A 13,325-nucleotide genomic window follows, 5' to 3' on the forward strand; every position below is an offset into this window, starting at 1 on the left:
TGCAGGTGACTTTACTTAACACTGTGCTTTATATTTATATAATAAGTACCTATACGGGTTACGGAACACTTCCGCATAATTTTTTGATGTTCCTTATCGTTATTCGTATAAATAAGGAAATAAAGGTAAATTAATACTTTCTACTTAGGAACCATCGACATCCTGACACGCAATGCATACAAATCAGTCACAAATCTTTATTAATACCTGAAGGAAGTCACTTATTTGGTATGTACTTTCAAGGTTGTTTTTGCGTTTAGTCATCGACCGAAATATGAAATAATTTATGCCTAGTTTTTATACCTACTCAGTGTATAGGTTAAATAAAATTACATTAAATATTTCAACTTATAAGCTGGAGTATGTCTATAGCAGAATGGTTCAGACATGCGACCTTTAGAGAGACCCCACACTGGCGTATTTTGAGCGTCGGCGTCTAGTCAGCGCTATGGAAAAGAAAATATAGATGGTCAAGCAGATCTTGTCAGTAGAAAAAGGCGGCAAATTTGAAAAATGTAGGCGCGAAAGGGTTATCGTCCCATAGAAAATTTGAATTTCGCGCCTTTTTCTACTGACAAGATCTGCTTGACCAGCTATAGTGTCGCTGCGCATTGCGCCAACGTTGGATCGAGCAGCAGCCGAAGAGTTGACTAGACGTTACATGTCGAACAGAACAGGGATGGGGAAAAGAAAAACCGGCCAAGGGCGAGTCGGACTCGCGCACGGAGGGTTCCGCACCATCAACAAAAAATAGAGCAAAAAAATCGTGTTTGTTGTATGGGAGCCCCCCATATTTATTTTATTTAATTTTTAGTATTTGTTGTTATAGCGGCAACAGAGATATAGTAATGGACCCTATAATGGACGTGGAACCGGTAATGGGACATAAAACCACAAATCCTCTAAAATAAGTATGTAAAAGTAGTTTATAAACACTGGCAATATTTTACCATAAATAAGAGTCATAGAGCTGTTTAAGTTTGACTTTTTATTAATTTCGGTTACTTTTTAAGAAATTGGCGCCAACCCAAAAGTTGTCGTGTTACTGGAAAAAATAACCAGTAAGAATTCTTAACAACTTCGCTAAGAGAGGTGAGTTCATATATTAAATTGTAGTTAATTATTACTTGGTGTAAACTAGAATGTGTTTTGTTAATTGCATCTACCATGAGATAAGGTATACAACACATTATGTTGTGACTCTAGAGATGTATAAAAAATAGTGGTATTTTGCCCAATCCCATTATAGGAGCTGTAAAACTGCATACCTCCTATGATGGGATAATTTACATAATGATGCTTGCCATGGCGTAATTTCATGTTTAAACAATACAGAAGTATAATGTAGTTACTCGTACGAACTATGTCAGGAGGTCTCCTCGGACTTCGGATAAATTAATATCGTTTTTACAAAATTTTATTTAACTTGCCCTGTTAGTTTCTATACAGGATGGATTTTCTTTTTGGGTCAGTGAGGGCAGCCAACAGATCCTGTGCTGCGACGAGAAAACGGTCTTAGAAAACCTTCCCTCGATTTCAAATTAATGAAGATTGGCTTTTACAGATTTTGGAAAAAACATACAGGGTGCGAGAAAAAGGTAATTTTTGACAAACTTTTTTTTGATGCCAATCGATCCCATTCCTATTGAGGATCAAAAGCTTGTATGGAACTAAAAAAAAATTCCGGCTAGAAAAGCCACAAATCGAGGAAAACTTTTCCCATACAATTTGTATGAAAATGAAAACTTTTATTTTTCACATGCTATTTTTCTATGCCAATTGATTCCATTCCTATCTAGTATCAATAGTTTCTTTGGGGTCAACTTACGGTAATGTACTAAAAAGCCACAAATTAATAAAAACTTTTTCCGTACATTTACTATGGAGAAAATGAGAAATTTAATTTTGACCCCAAAAAAACTATTGAGACTGGATAGGAATGGAATCGATTGGCATACAAAAATAGCATGTGAAAAATAAAAGTTTTCATTTTCATACAAATTGTATGGGAAATGTTTTCCTCGATTTGTGGCTTTTCTAGCCGGAAATTATTTTTTGTTCCATACAAGCTTTTGATCCTCAATAGGAATGGGATCGATTGGCATCAAAAAAAAAAGTTTGTCAAAAATTACCTTTTCCTCGCACCCTGTATGTTTTTTCCAAAATCTGTAAAAGCCAATCTTCATTAATTTGAAATCGAGGGAAGGTCTTCTAAGACCGTTTTCTCGTAGCAGCACGGGATGTGGTAGCTGCCCTCACTGACCCAAAAAGAAAATCCATCCTGTATTAGTTACTGTGGTTCAAATCTTGGAAATGGCATTTGAGCCACTTTCGGATTTCCGATTGAGTTGAAATTTTGGATACGTATGCAAATCGGATGACAATGCAATCGGGTGACAAAAATGACTAATAACTAGTTTTTTGCCAAAAACTTATTCCCTATTCCAATATCTTATACTGATAGGGTATGCCCATTATAGGGGGCCCATTACTGGATCCACGTCCATTACCGGGGTTCCATTACTGGAGCTTTGGTGTCCATGACTGGAGAAAAAACACATACTTTTAATTTATTAATTATGTGGAAACTGACTGCAGTATCTTTGATACAACACGCCTGAAACATGAAAGAAGGATAGGATATTCATCTTTTAACAAGCTAAGCGGTAGAACTTTTACATGTATCAGGGAAATATCACAAATACTCCAAATTTCCCCTTAAATGTCCCATGACTGGTGCCGTTATACATCATTTGTGAAAATTTCAACTGTCTAGCTATCGCGGTTCATGAGATACAGCCTGGTGACAGACGGACGGACGGACGGACGGACAGCGAAGTCTTAGTAATAGGTTCCCATTTTTTACCCTTTGGATACGGAACCCTAAAAAATTAAGTACCATTACATACACATAGGTATGTACTTATTGCAATTACTTTTTTTTGACAATTGCAACGCCATCTACTTTAAACTTTGTGCGCTTATATGGCTTATATGAATATTCTCACCAACATCTATGTCAAACAAAGTAAACACACAACGACAACATTTCGCAACGATTGCATCTTTAACAAAGACGCCGACCGGACAGACTACGCAGCCTACCTCAACAATGAACAAAGTTGGACTTTCGCTATTGTTGGTGCTAGCTCTAACTTTCACCGTTGTGCATCAAATAGACTTTATAAGTTTATATGTAGGTAGGTATAAACATTCAATTACCTGCCGTAGATAGTCGGACCAAGCTAAACCCCGAGGGCCTACCGCGAACCACGTTCGACGTGTTGCCTCCCTGTCACACTTACGTACGAATTTACAAGTGCGACAGAGAGGCAACACGTCGAACGTGGTTCGCGGTAGGCGCTCAGGGCACAGAATAAGTCCCTGAGCTGTGCTGAGGGGCGCTTTTGACGAAAACACTGATGCAGAATAAAGTATGTGTTTTTCTTCCAGCCCTAGTAGCACGGTCGCATTTTTATCGTTTGTCACCATGCCTGTCACGTTCTAACAAGTATGTAAGTGCGAAAGTGACGGGCATAGTGATAGTCGATAAAAATGGAACCGCTGGATACAGAGTTAACAGAGTTGGTCTTACGTACATTATTATGTTAAGCGACACCGTGCGTGCGTGACGGTGGTCGAGACTTCGAGAGCAGAAGTTAAGTTACAGAATTGGAGCTAGTCGACTAAACGTCTAAGTTGGTAGGGGTTAACGCGCGGCCAATCAGGGGTGGCTTCTGTAGGAAAAAAAAACTGCACATGGCATTCGCAATAACTCACTATGAAGATACGATGTTTATCCCATTCCCTCACTGTGTTTATTACAAGTCGGTGCTTTAGCTTAGACAGACTATAATAATTACCTTTTTGCTTACACAGACAAATCAAGAAAAATCTATGATAGTGTCGTCGCCGGTTATATAACAGTTTCGAACTGGTTTTTATTTTCCTATACTTACTATAAGCTAAGAGATAACATATTTATTAACTGTATCAAAAGCAATAGCGTTATACTTAGCTGCCGAAACGAAATTGTGGCTTCTTTCAGTACTTACCTGAAATGGATGATTTTTGCTACACATAGCTTCTTGCAAAAAGTTAGCAAATAAACCCAAATCTTATAGTTAGGTACCCAATTTAGAATGACATTTGATAGCTCTTTTGTACCATTATCTCCTTCGGGTACATATTGGGTCGCATAATAATTGATTTTCCTAATGTAATGTTAAATACGCATAAAACTCATTTCGCATACTTATTAATTATTATTGTGCTGTACGTGTGTAAACTATTATTACCATTTCTGAAAAATTATAAAAGAAACCTAACCTAACCTGTTCTACACAACCTATGCAAACCAAAATATTTTCGAAAAAACTTTCTGTTTCAGGGGGCCGATTTTTGAATTTCGACCGCTCGATTTCATGTATTTCGTTAAATAATATCTCCACTGCTAGGCATCTAAATTAGCTACTAATAGAATTGAAATCGAGTGGTCAATACCACTAGATTCCCAATTTCTATGGCTCGTATTTCAAAAATTATCATTTCGCCGTTTGTCACCAAATTTCGAGTGGCGAAATCGAGCGATCGAAATTCAAAAATCGGCCCCCTGCTGGAGAAAAATTATGCGAAAAGAGCTTTATGCGTAACATTAGGTACATTAGGGCAATCAATTATTGTGTGACCAGATACGACCCCATCTCCTTCCCTTCCGCAAGTCAAAACACGCATTAAGAACTGTACGATGTTTCATTCAACACATATATACCTACCTACTAAGTACATACCTACCTATCAGCCGTTTTTAATTAACATTATAATGCACGAAAAAACCTGGCGAGGTTAGATCTATTAAAATACAGCTTTCGCAAGCACGGCATAGGCTACCTTAACTAAAACTAACTTTCACACACGCATTACGACATTCACATAACATTTGATGTCTAATTTCCATCCTAACTTGAACTGGAGATTCCTACTAACTATATTCAATTGTAGTTCAGGCAATAACTGGTCTTTGTAAGTAATCTTTGACATTACTGCTGTCACTAGCCGAATAATCGCATCAAACAACCAGTGAAAGTTTTATTTTCGATTACGCATAGTTCTGAAGGTTCTTGAAGTTCAAGTTACATTGGTCATTCGTAAAATACATAATACTAATGTGACGATAAAGGTCGTTGACCGAAGCAGTTCGGTCTGGTAAAAGTTAGGTTCAGCTCAATTGCCTCATTGTCCTGATTCAACTTAATAAAACGTGATGAAAGGCCCTTTACAATAGCCCCTTAGTAGCTGTGCGATTTTAGTAGTCTATGTTCGAGTAGAGTATGTTCGGAAAGAGAAGAGTCGTGGAATGTATTGGGCCCCATACAATCCACGACTCTTCTCTTTCCGAACAGACTCTATTTACAAGTGTAGCTACCATGTGACGTCCAACCCTAAGAAAAAAACACTTGCATGAATACAATAGCATTTCGCAACGTTGACCGCTACTAGGTATAATACTTTTACTGCTAATTGTTACACTTCACACACTTCAGCGTAGGTACGAGTAAATAGTAGCAAGAACAATAGCAGTTGATTTGCTATGGATATCAGTAAAAAAAATACAGTAAGGGATTATCAAGGTTCCCTCAAGAATTATGGGTACCTAACACAGGGACAGTAATGAAGCGAATATAGTGTAAATCCGAAGACGGGGATATGTATTTGCCATTTTCAAAATGTTCCCGTCCTCAGAATTACCCCAATGCACCCTAGTAGGCACCTACCTACTCCTTCGTTTCTTTGAGCCTTAGTATCGAGCGTAACCGGTAGTTTGATGATTTTCTCATTAAGAGTCAACAGGAGCTAAGATTTAAATATTTTAGGTAAATATACCCGTCTCGCTAACGGAAGCGGCTCCTAAAACTAGTGCGATAAGGACAAGGCGAAAAATCCTGCGTAAAAATATAAAAAATCGAGGTTTCGTACTCGACTGTTTCCTCCTCCAAAACTTAACCAATCGTAACCAAATTTGGAAATCTAAATGATTATGACATTATCTGTGTCGGACCGTTTTGCTTTTTTGACTAATTGATGTCAGTTTTGAACAGCACGCCTCTCATTGCGGCATAGTCAATTAGGCCATTTTGGCCATTTTTGAAGGGCTCTAGCGCCTTAAAAAACAAAAATATCAAAAAAAGCAAAACGGTCCGACACAGATATTGACAATATTAATCTGTGTTGAAAAAATCATTGCTCTAGCTTCAAAACCCACGGAGGAAACAGTCGAGTACGTTTGTATGGAGAAATGACCACACCTGTTGGCTCTTAAGTATGTGCATGGTATATGATAACATTTAGGCGATGGAAAGCACGAAAACACTGAGAACACCGGAATAATCACCAGGCCTAGTGTCCCTCTTAATTGTCAATTTGTCAGATGAGATAATAGCTTTCGAAAAAAAGGTACAATTCTTGGGAATTTGGGATTAGGGAGCCGAGGAGAGAGGATCGAGATCCCTGGTATTTTGCTATGTGACCGGGAAAGGGTTATAGGTAAGAGGTAAGGCAGCTAGTACCCAAAATTACTAAATATCCAGTTTAGGTACAAACTCTAAGAGTCTAGGAAAACTTAATTTGTTATCGCACTTTTAATCTTATCTTTTCAAATGAGACAAAAGAAGTTGAAATCTTTTGTTGTTTTGTTTTAAAGAGATAAGATTATAAGTTCTGACTGATAGGTAGCCACACCATAACTCATAGACAGATTTTTGTGTAGGGTCCCACATGTCACAAGTCGCACAGAAAGTCCATGAATTCGGGGTCTGAGGCTGAGGAAGGAGTGTGTGCGCTGCGATTGGTTAACAGCCCAATTCGAACAATAATTATAAGATGTCACAGCGATACAATACCCATTTATCAGTGCCAAAAGTGACATTTCTTCAACCAAAGACGTCACTTTTACTATGCTTTTACTTAAAGTTGACAGATTGGTATCGTACCGCTGTGACATTTTATCAGCAGTGTTCGAATTGGGCCGTAAGTATCAAGTGTAAACGTGGTGTAAATTGTGCATGCCCCGAAAGTTACGCATACCTAAACTAACCAAGCTTAGCTATACGATATCAACGTTCTTAGATGCATCTATCAGGATTAAACACTCATTTCCCGCACAACCCTTAATCCCAGAACATAAAGTTCAGGATCGCGTAGCAACAGTGCAGAAAACAATGGTGTTCGCGCCATGGTCCCACGGTGCAGTAACGGACCGGTGATAATGGGGCCAGATAAGGGCACTGCAACGGGACCGCCGTTTAATGCCACTTTGTTACGTTTATAAAGCAAAATGCAATAGGAGTGATGCAAAATGTATCACTTTGAAGGAGGTCGGGTCTGGAGGTCCATTCGACATCCTAACGCTAACAGCCGATTCAAATTGACAGGCATCTCAATTCTCAAATACATCTGAAGCCATCCGTCTTAAGTCAATTTGTTTTGGACAACATTCATTGACCGTATAATATTGTGATGTCGTTTTGCAACTGCCCTAATGGTTGAACTGTGAATACATGAAGAGAAGCCATTAGATTCATAATATATGTATAAGTATTATGTATTATTGAATTTATTGAATCGTTATGTGCATATTATATTTTGCTAGGAGGTCGTTTTCCCAGACAGAAGAAAGGTCAAATATGGCAGGCACGATAGGTGGATACCGCAAAATGGGGTGAGTAGGGTCAAAACTGAAATTCAAACCTCGATAACATTTTATTTTTACATATGAAAGCTGAATGGTGTATATAATAAGTGTTCCGGACGTTTGTATTTTAGTTTTTATTTGATTTTGGGTAGTTCCATTTCATAACTTTGACGATAAAGAGGAAAACCCACCTCACCCCGTAGTGCCTCGTATTTGGGGTGAGAGGGGTTTTCATACAAAGGTGATTTTGGAAGATTGTTGGATCGATTTTTTTTAATTATTACTATAGCTCCATTTTAAATTGGAATACATTATTTTTGCAGCAGTAGCCTTAAAATCCCTTCTCACCCCCCTCTCAAACCTTCTCTCCCCATTCATAACCCACCTCTCCCCGCGAAACCTACTCACCCCGTTTTACGGTATTTAAATTATTTATTTTAAATTAACTTTACAGTGATATCGTGATAACCGGTCACTTGTTATATATTTTATTTTCAATCTTTATATATATAGAAAACCACAACAAAGTCTCCTTAATGTATTTCAAAACGCTTTGGAAGAAAGACAAACCACAGTATTTATATAGTTTTGACACAGTTTTTTAAAGAGTTAAAAGTAGGGTGTTCCATTTATGTAATCTGAAGAGGCGACTTTGGCTTGTCTTGCCATTGACGTCATGAGGGAAGGGCTATTCGTGTTCTTACCTATTAATATCGAACTGATCCCGGTTCGGTGCACTCTTTGGACATCACTGGCTTATAGGTATATACGTATAATGGTTTTATAAATTGAGATTATGGGTTCAGAGGAAAGAAAATAGGTATAATGCGCCGGTGACAGTGAGACAAAACTATAAGTAAAAAAAGTTACTTTTACTTGCTTATACATATAGGATACCTAACTACCTACAAACGGTGGAAAATAAAACTACTAAAACTATGCTCATGCTGTTTATCATGGTGTCTAACGGGGTCAATTAGTTACGCCTTCCTTTGTCTCGTCTCGTGACAATTATATCGCTGCCGAAGAAAATTACATGTAGGTACATCTACATTAATGTATTTCAATTCCACTAAGGTCTGAAACTCAAATAAAAATATTAAACACCATAAAATCAAAATGCAAGGGTCCAAGTACTTTTAATATATTTTCGAAGGAAGTTTGAAAGTTGGTGGTTCCTTGTAGACGCAGTCAGTAGCGGCGCAACAGACAGAACAAAGCGGATCTCCCACCAAATCGCTTTGTTAGGGCGCTAGCTGTTCAGTCGGCCAATCAGAACGGACCGCGCTCAACGTTCGCGCGCGCGCCTTTATCAAAAAACCGATAATGCATCCGAAGCGGACTTCGCTAAACAATAATAAAATCACTTAAAATAAACCGTTTATCAACCACAAGCCACAATACTGGCGACCTCCGCGCCGCGAACACATCCTTTGTTCACAGAAAAAAAAGAAAAATTAAAAAATAAACAAAATCCGTGGCAGTCCGGTTTCATTCCCGCGCCTTCGCTTGCGTTTCGAAATGAAATAAAAAGTTTGTTGGCGGGATAAATACTCACAGTAAGTTTGTCAACAATTTTGAGAGATGTTATTATTATTAAACAATCATTGTAAATAGGAGAATGTTTTTAATGTGAGTAGTTAGTTAAGAGTGCGAGTCAACGGAGTGCATTTAAATGAAAGTGGCAGTGCAGTAAGTGGAATCAATCATGTAGTTGACCACGATTTAAGTATTAGTATAGTACCACTTTCATTCGTTCGAGTATCCGGTTCTTTTACCAATCGCCGTAAGTAGGTTTACGGTAAATACTATATTATATTAATACTTTTATAAGAGGGGATTAAATTTTAGTAATATCGATATCGTGCTTTCTTCTTGTTTATGGGATACCTAAGTACTTACATGACTTTTAGTGATTATTATTGGTATATTAAATAAAGTTTTTCTTACTAAGTAGGTACTAATGTTTAATTTACGTAGGTAGGTAATTCACCGAATAAACTTAGTTACCGTGAAATGGGATAAGTAGGGACAAAACTTTCAAACCTCTATAAAACTTTATTTTTACATGTGGAAAACTGATTTTTATACTTACATAATAAATATTCCGGTCGTTTGTATTTTGTTTTTTATTTTTTATTTTGTGTAGTTCCATTTCATAACTTTTACGGTAGGTACTTTTATTCTTGGAATACTTATTGATGTCATATGCATAAGAGGCTGCAGTTGTGCGTGTGTCGTGTTTTGAAAAAGTAGGTTTGTTAAGATTGATCGTGGGAAAATACCTGAAGATATGAACAACAACAATAACACAACATAACAATTACATAACTTCGGAAAAAGTTGTTATGATAAGTTTAAATAGTTTTATTTTTTCAACAAGGGAGAAAATAGGTACATATTGATATTTAATTACGTAATGAGCTTAGATAAGGTCCCTAAGCTCATTACGTAATTAAATATCAATATGTACCTATTTTCTCCCTTGTTGAAAAAATAAAACTATTTAAACTTACCATAACAACTTTTTCCGAAGTTATGTAATTGTAAAGTTAAATTTCAGTTCAATTGATCTTCACATCCTAAACAGTTAAAAACCAAGCCAACTAACAATTGAAGCTTAAGCTTGAAAGCCGCCCGTTCTTGATGTTTTCAAGCTGGCAAGGAGGTCTAAATCGGAAGTCATTTAAATTCGACGAGGCTAAATGGGCTAAACCGAGAAATACAACTCTCAGTGGTCATTACTCCGCTATCAGCATCGCGAAATAGGCCAATAAAGCCAATATCGATACTGTAACAGTAGTTGGTGGTTAGTGAAGTTTAATAAAATAATTACAATTGTACCTTCAGTTTCAGTCTAAATATAATATAGGTATATTTTTCCCAAAATAATCAAATACTCAAGCTGAATTTTGATTTTTCAAATTACTCAATCCTTATTTATCTGTTAGCGAAGACATCAAAACCTATTATTTCCACAGACTGCAACAATTACAGAAAGTGCAGTATACTTACAATAAAATACACCTCTACCTAAGTATAGGTACCTAAGTATCGAATGGATTTCCTGTTTCATAAAATATGAGAAAGAGCAAAAAAAACCAAAGGTCATTGATAAAAGTAAGTAAAATTAACTTATTACTAATAGCCAGCCTTCTGGGTACCCTACCGAGCGACCACGACCTAGGCCAATTTTTTTATTTATAAGGTTTTATTTTAAGTGTTTTTATTAAATAAATACAATTTACTTGTAACAAAGTACTTATTACGGAATTGGAAAAATGTTGGGTAATAAAAGCAATTTCGTACTACCTATAGGTACCCATGAATTCACTGAAGTTAAAAACTTTAAATCCCATCAATTCGGAGATTTTTATTTGGTTCCAAGACAGCCGGAACCAATATTATTTACTCTCTGGGTTTTTAACCTCATTGTATCGAAAGTTACGCAATAAACCCGCTGGTTGAACGTTAATTTGCATTTAGAAACAACAGGGCTCCACGTTTAGGCACATGTAATGCAAATAATGTACCTAATGTATTCACTATCGGCATGTCATGAACTACATACTTAAGTAGCTACGTCCCGTTTTAAATATGCTTAAGTCCGTTTCCGCTTTGTTATGTAGAGGATTAACTGTGCAAAGCCTTTTACATAACAATGTTTACGTTTCCAAATTAGGACTTAAGTACCTATATCGATTGTGAGGTTTTTTGAACGCTATGGGGTCCATGCCGCAGGCCGAACTGTTGGACGGGGCATTTCTTTTATGATTGGGTCCTTTATAGGTTTTTTTTATACAGTATTAGGTAGGTACTAATTTATTTAATTTTTAATTCTAATGTTCTTTAATGTAATTTAGTATTACTTTTTAGTTTATTTTTTTTAATGTACAATTACGCTAAGTTAGTTTATCTGTAACGTATTTGCTTTTTCCTAACATGTATTTATTTATGTGCATGGGCCTTGATATATAACAATCAAAAACCAGTAAAATACTTGAGTTTAACTACTTCAAGTTTTGCTATTGTGTGCTATCCTTTTTAGTTCGTCTACCAAGAAGAACAAGTGAATTGACAATCGCGGGATTCGTTTGGTAGATGAACCCACACTAGCCCTTCCTATTGAAAAGACCGCCGTGGGAAAATTCGTATGTAAAGTAGGTAATATAAGCAATAATACCAGCATTATATCTACTGAACGTGTTGTAATTTGTACCTATTTAGTCTAGATTACAGCACCTTTACATAATAAAATAAAAGTGACTGGCTAATATCTAAATTATCTAATCTAAAAAGCATGAAATTTCATGAAGACTGAAATTTTTTGAACAGTCATACAGAGACTGCTGACTAAAAATGAATTATTAATAACATATCTTTCTATGTGAATTTATTTGGACAATATAATAAATATCTGCCTGCCCATCGTTTGATGCATAAATTAAAGAAAAACCATTAAAGGTCATTGCTCCACACTCTTGCGATTGTATCTACTATTACTATCTACTTCTTAATGCCAAGTCGGGTCATCGCATTTAGAGGTGGTCTTGACCTGCGCGTGGGCAGGTGCTTACATAATTTCACTATCCATTGGTAGATTTTATTTCAGTTCCAGTTTCAGTTTCTTTATAAAGAAACTTATTCATAACGTAAGTTACATGTCCATTTTTTTTTTCTTTTTTTTTTCAAAGGTGCAGTGCAACATGCAGTTTGTTGGCGAGACAGCGCTCATTTTTACAGTTTTATGCACCTACTTTTTAGTTGCTAAAACTAAAGTTAACATTTATTATACATATTTAAATCTTATGTCTATTTTATAAGTTACATGTCCATTTTATTGTACATATTTACATCTTATGTCTATTTTATATTAACAACAATACGTATCTCGTTTCAATATTACATTCAAATTTCGTAGGTATTACATTGCAATTGGTCGCAGACCTAAGTACTTTTCAAACGCTGAAGAAGTTCGTAAACTTGGTACCTAAATATGTTTGTCTGACCGTGACCGTCTTTAAATCATAATCATCTATCGAGTATTGTTCTTTATCTAAGAAAATATGTACTTTGCTAAATCCTGTTTGTTCTGCGTAAGTAATCCTATTCGATCATAGTAATTTTACTTAGATAGATAATAACGATCCACAACTTTAGACTGTACAGCTTTATCTTGTAAGCAAAATTTTATCTTATTACAAAACCAGAGATAACATGGATAAATTTTGCTCATTGATTAAAATACATTAACTTTATTTGAGTAAGAGTATATATTTTTTATCTATCTAAGATTTTCATCGATATCTATATCTGTAGCATTGTAGCATTACCTCAGCATTACCTACTTTTGTTTTGTTACTTCATCAAACAAAAGAAATGCTTCATAATAAATTGTAATAATAATTAAGTATTCACCAAGAAAAATAACACCATTATTACTACACAGTTGCATAATTCATCGAACAGAACTGAACCGAACCCAAATTGTCATCCATTCCATATTATATTACATATATATACTAGTGATGTACCGACTATTGATTTGGCCGACTAGCCGACTAATCGGCGCTCGGACGGCCGATTAGTCGGCCGACTAGTCGGCTAGTCGGCCAGATCATTAGTTTCGTCTAAG

General features: G+C 36.2%; 1 protein-coding gene across 2 annotated transcripts in view; it reads left to right on the plus strand.

Moving 5' to 3' along the window:
- The first annotated feature begins 8,915 nt into the window (after positions 1–8,915).
- The window catches only part of LOC134651935 (chitooligosaccharidolytic beta-N-acetylglucosaminidase-like), a 38,433-nt gene continuing 34,023 nt past the window's right edge, over positions 8,916–13,325 (plus strand). Inside the window, exon 1 of one of the 2 annotated variants that reach the window (XM_063507056.1) lies at positions 8,916–9,253. The gene's annotated coding sequence lies outside the window, so the exon portion shown is untranslated. The remainder of the gene's footprint in view (positions 9,254–13,325) is intronic. The other variant, XM_063507057.1, reaches the window with a different exon arrangement.

Source organism: Cydia amplana, chromosome 11, assembly GCF_948474715.1.
Source record: "Cydia amplana chromosome 11, ilCydAmpl1.1, whole genome shotgun sequence".
In the NCBI taxonomy this organism is placed as follows: domain Eukaryota; kingdom Metazoa; phylum Arthropoda; class Insecta; order Lepidoptera; family Tortricidae; genus Cydia; species Cydia amplana.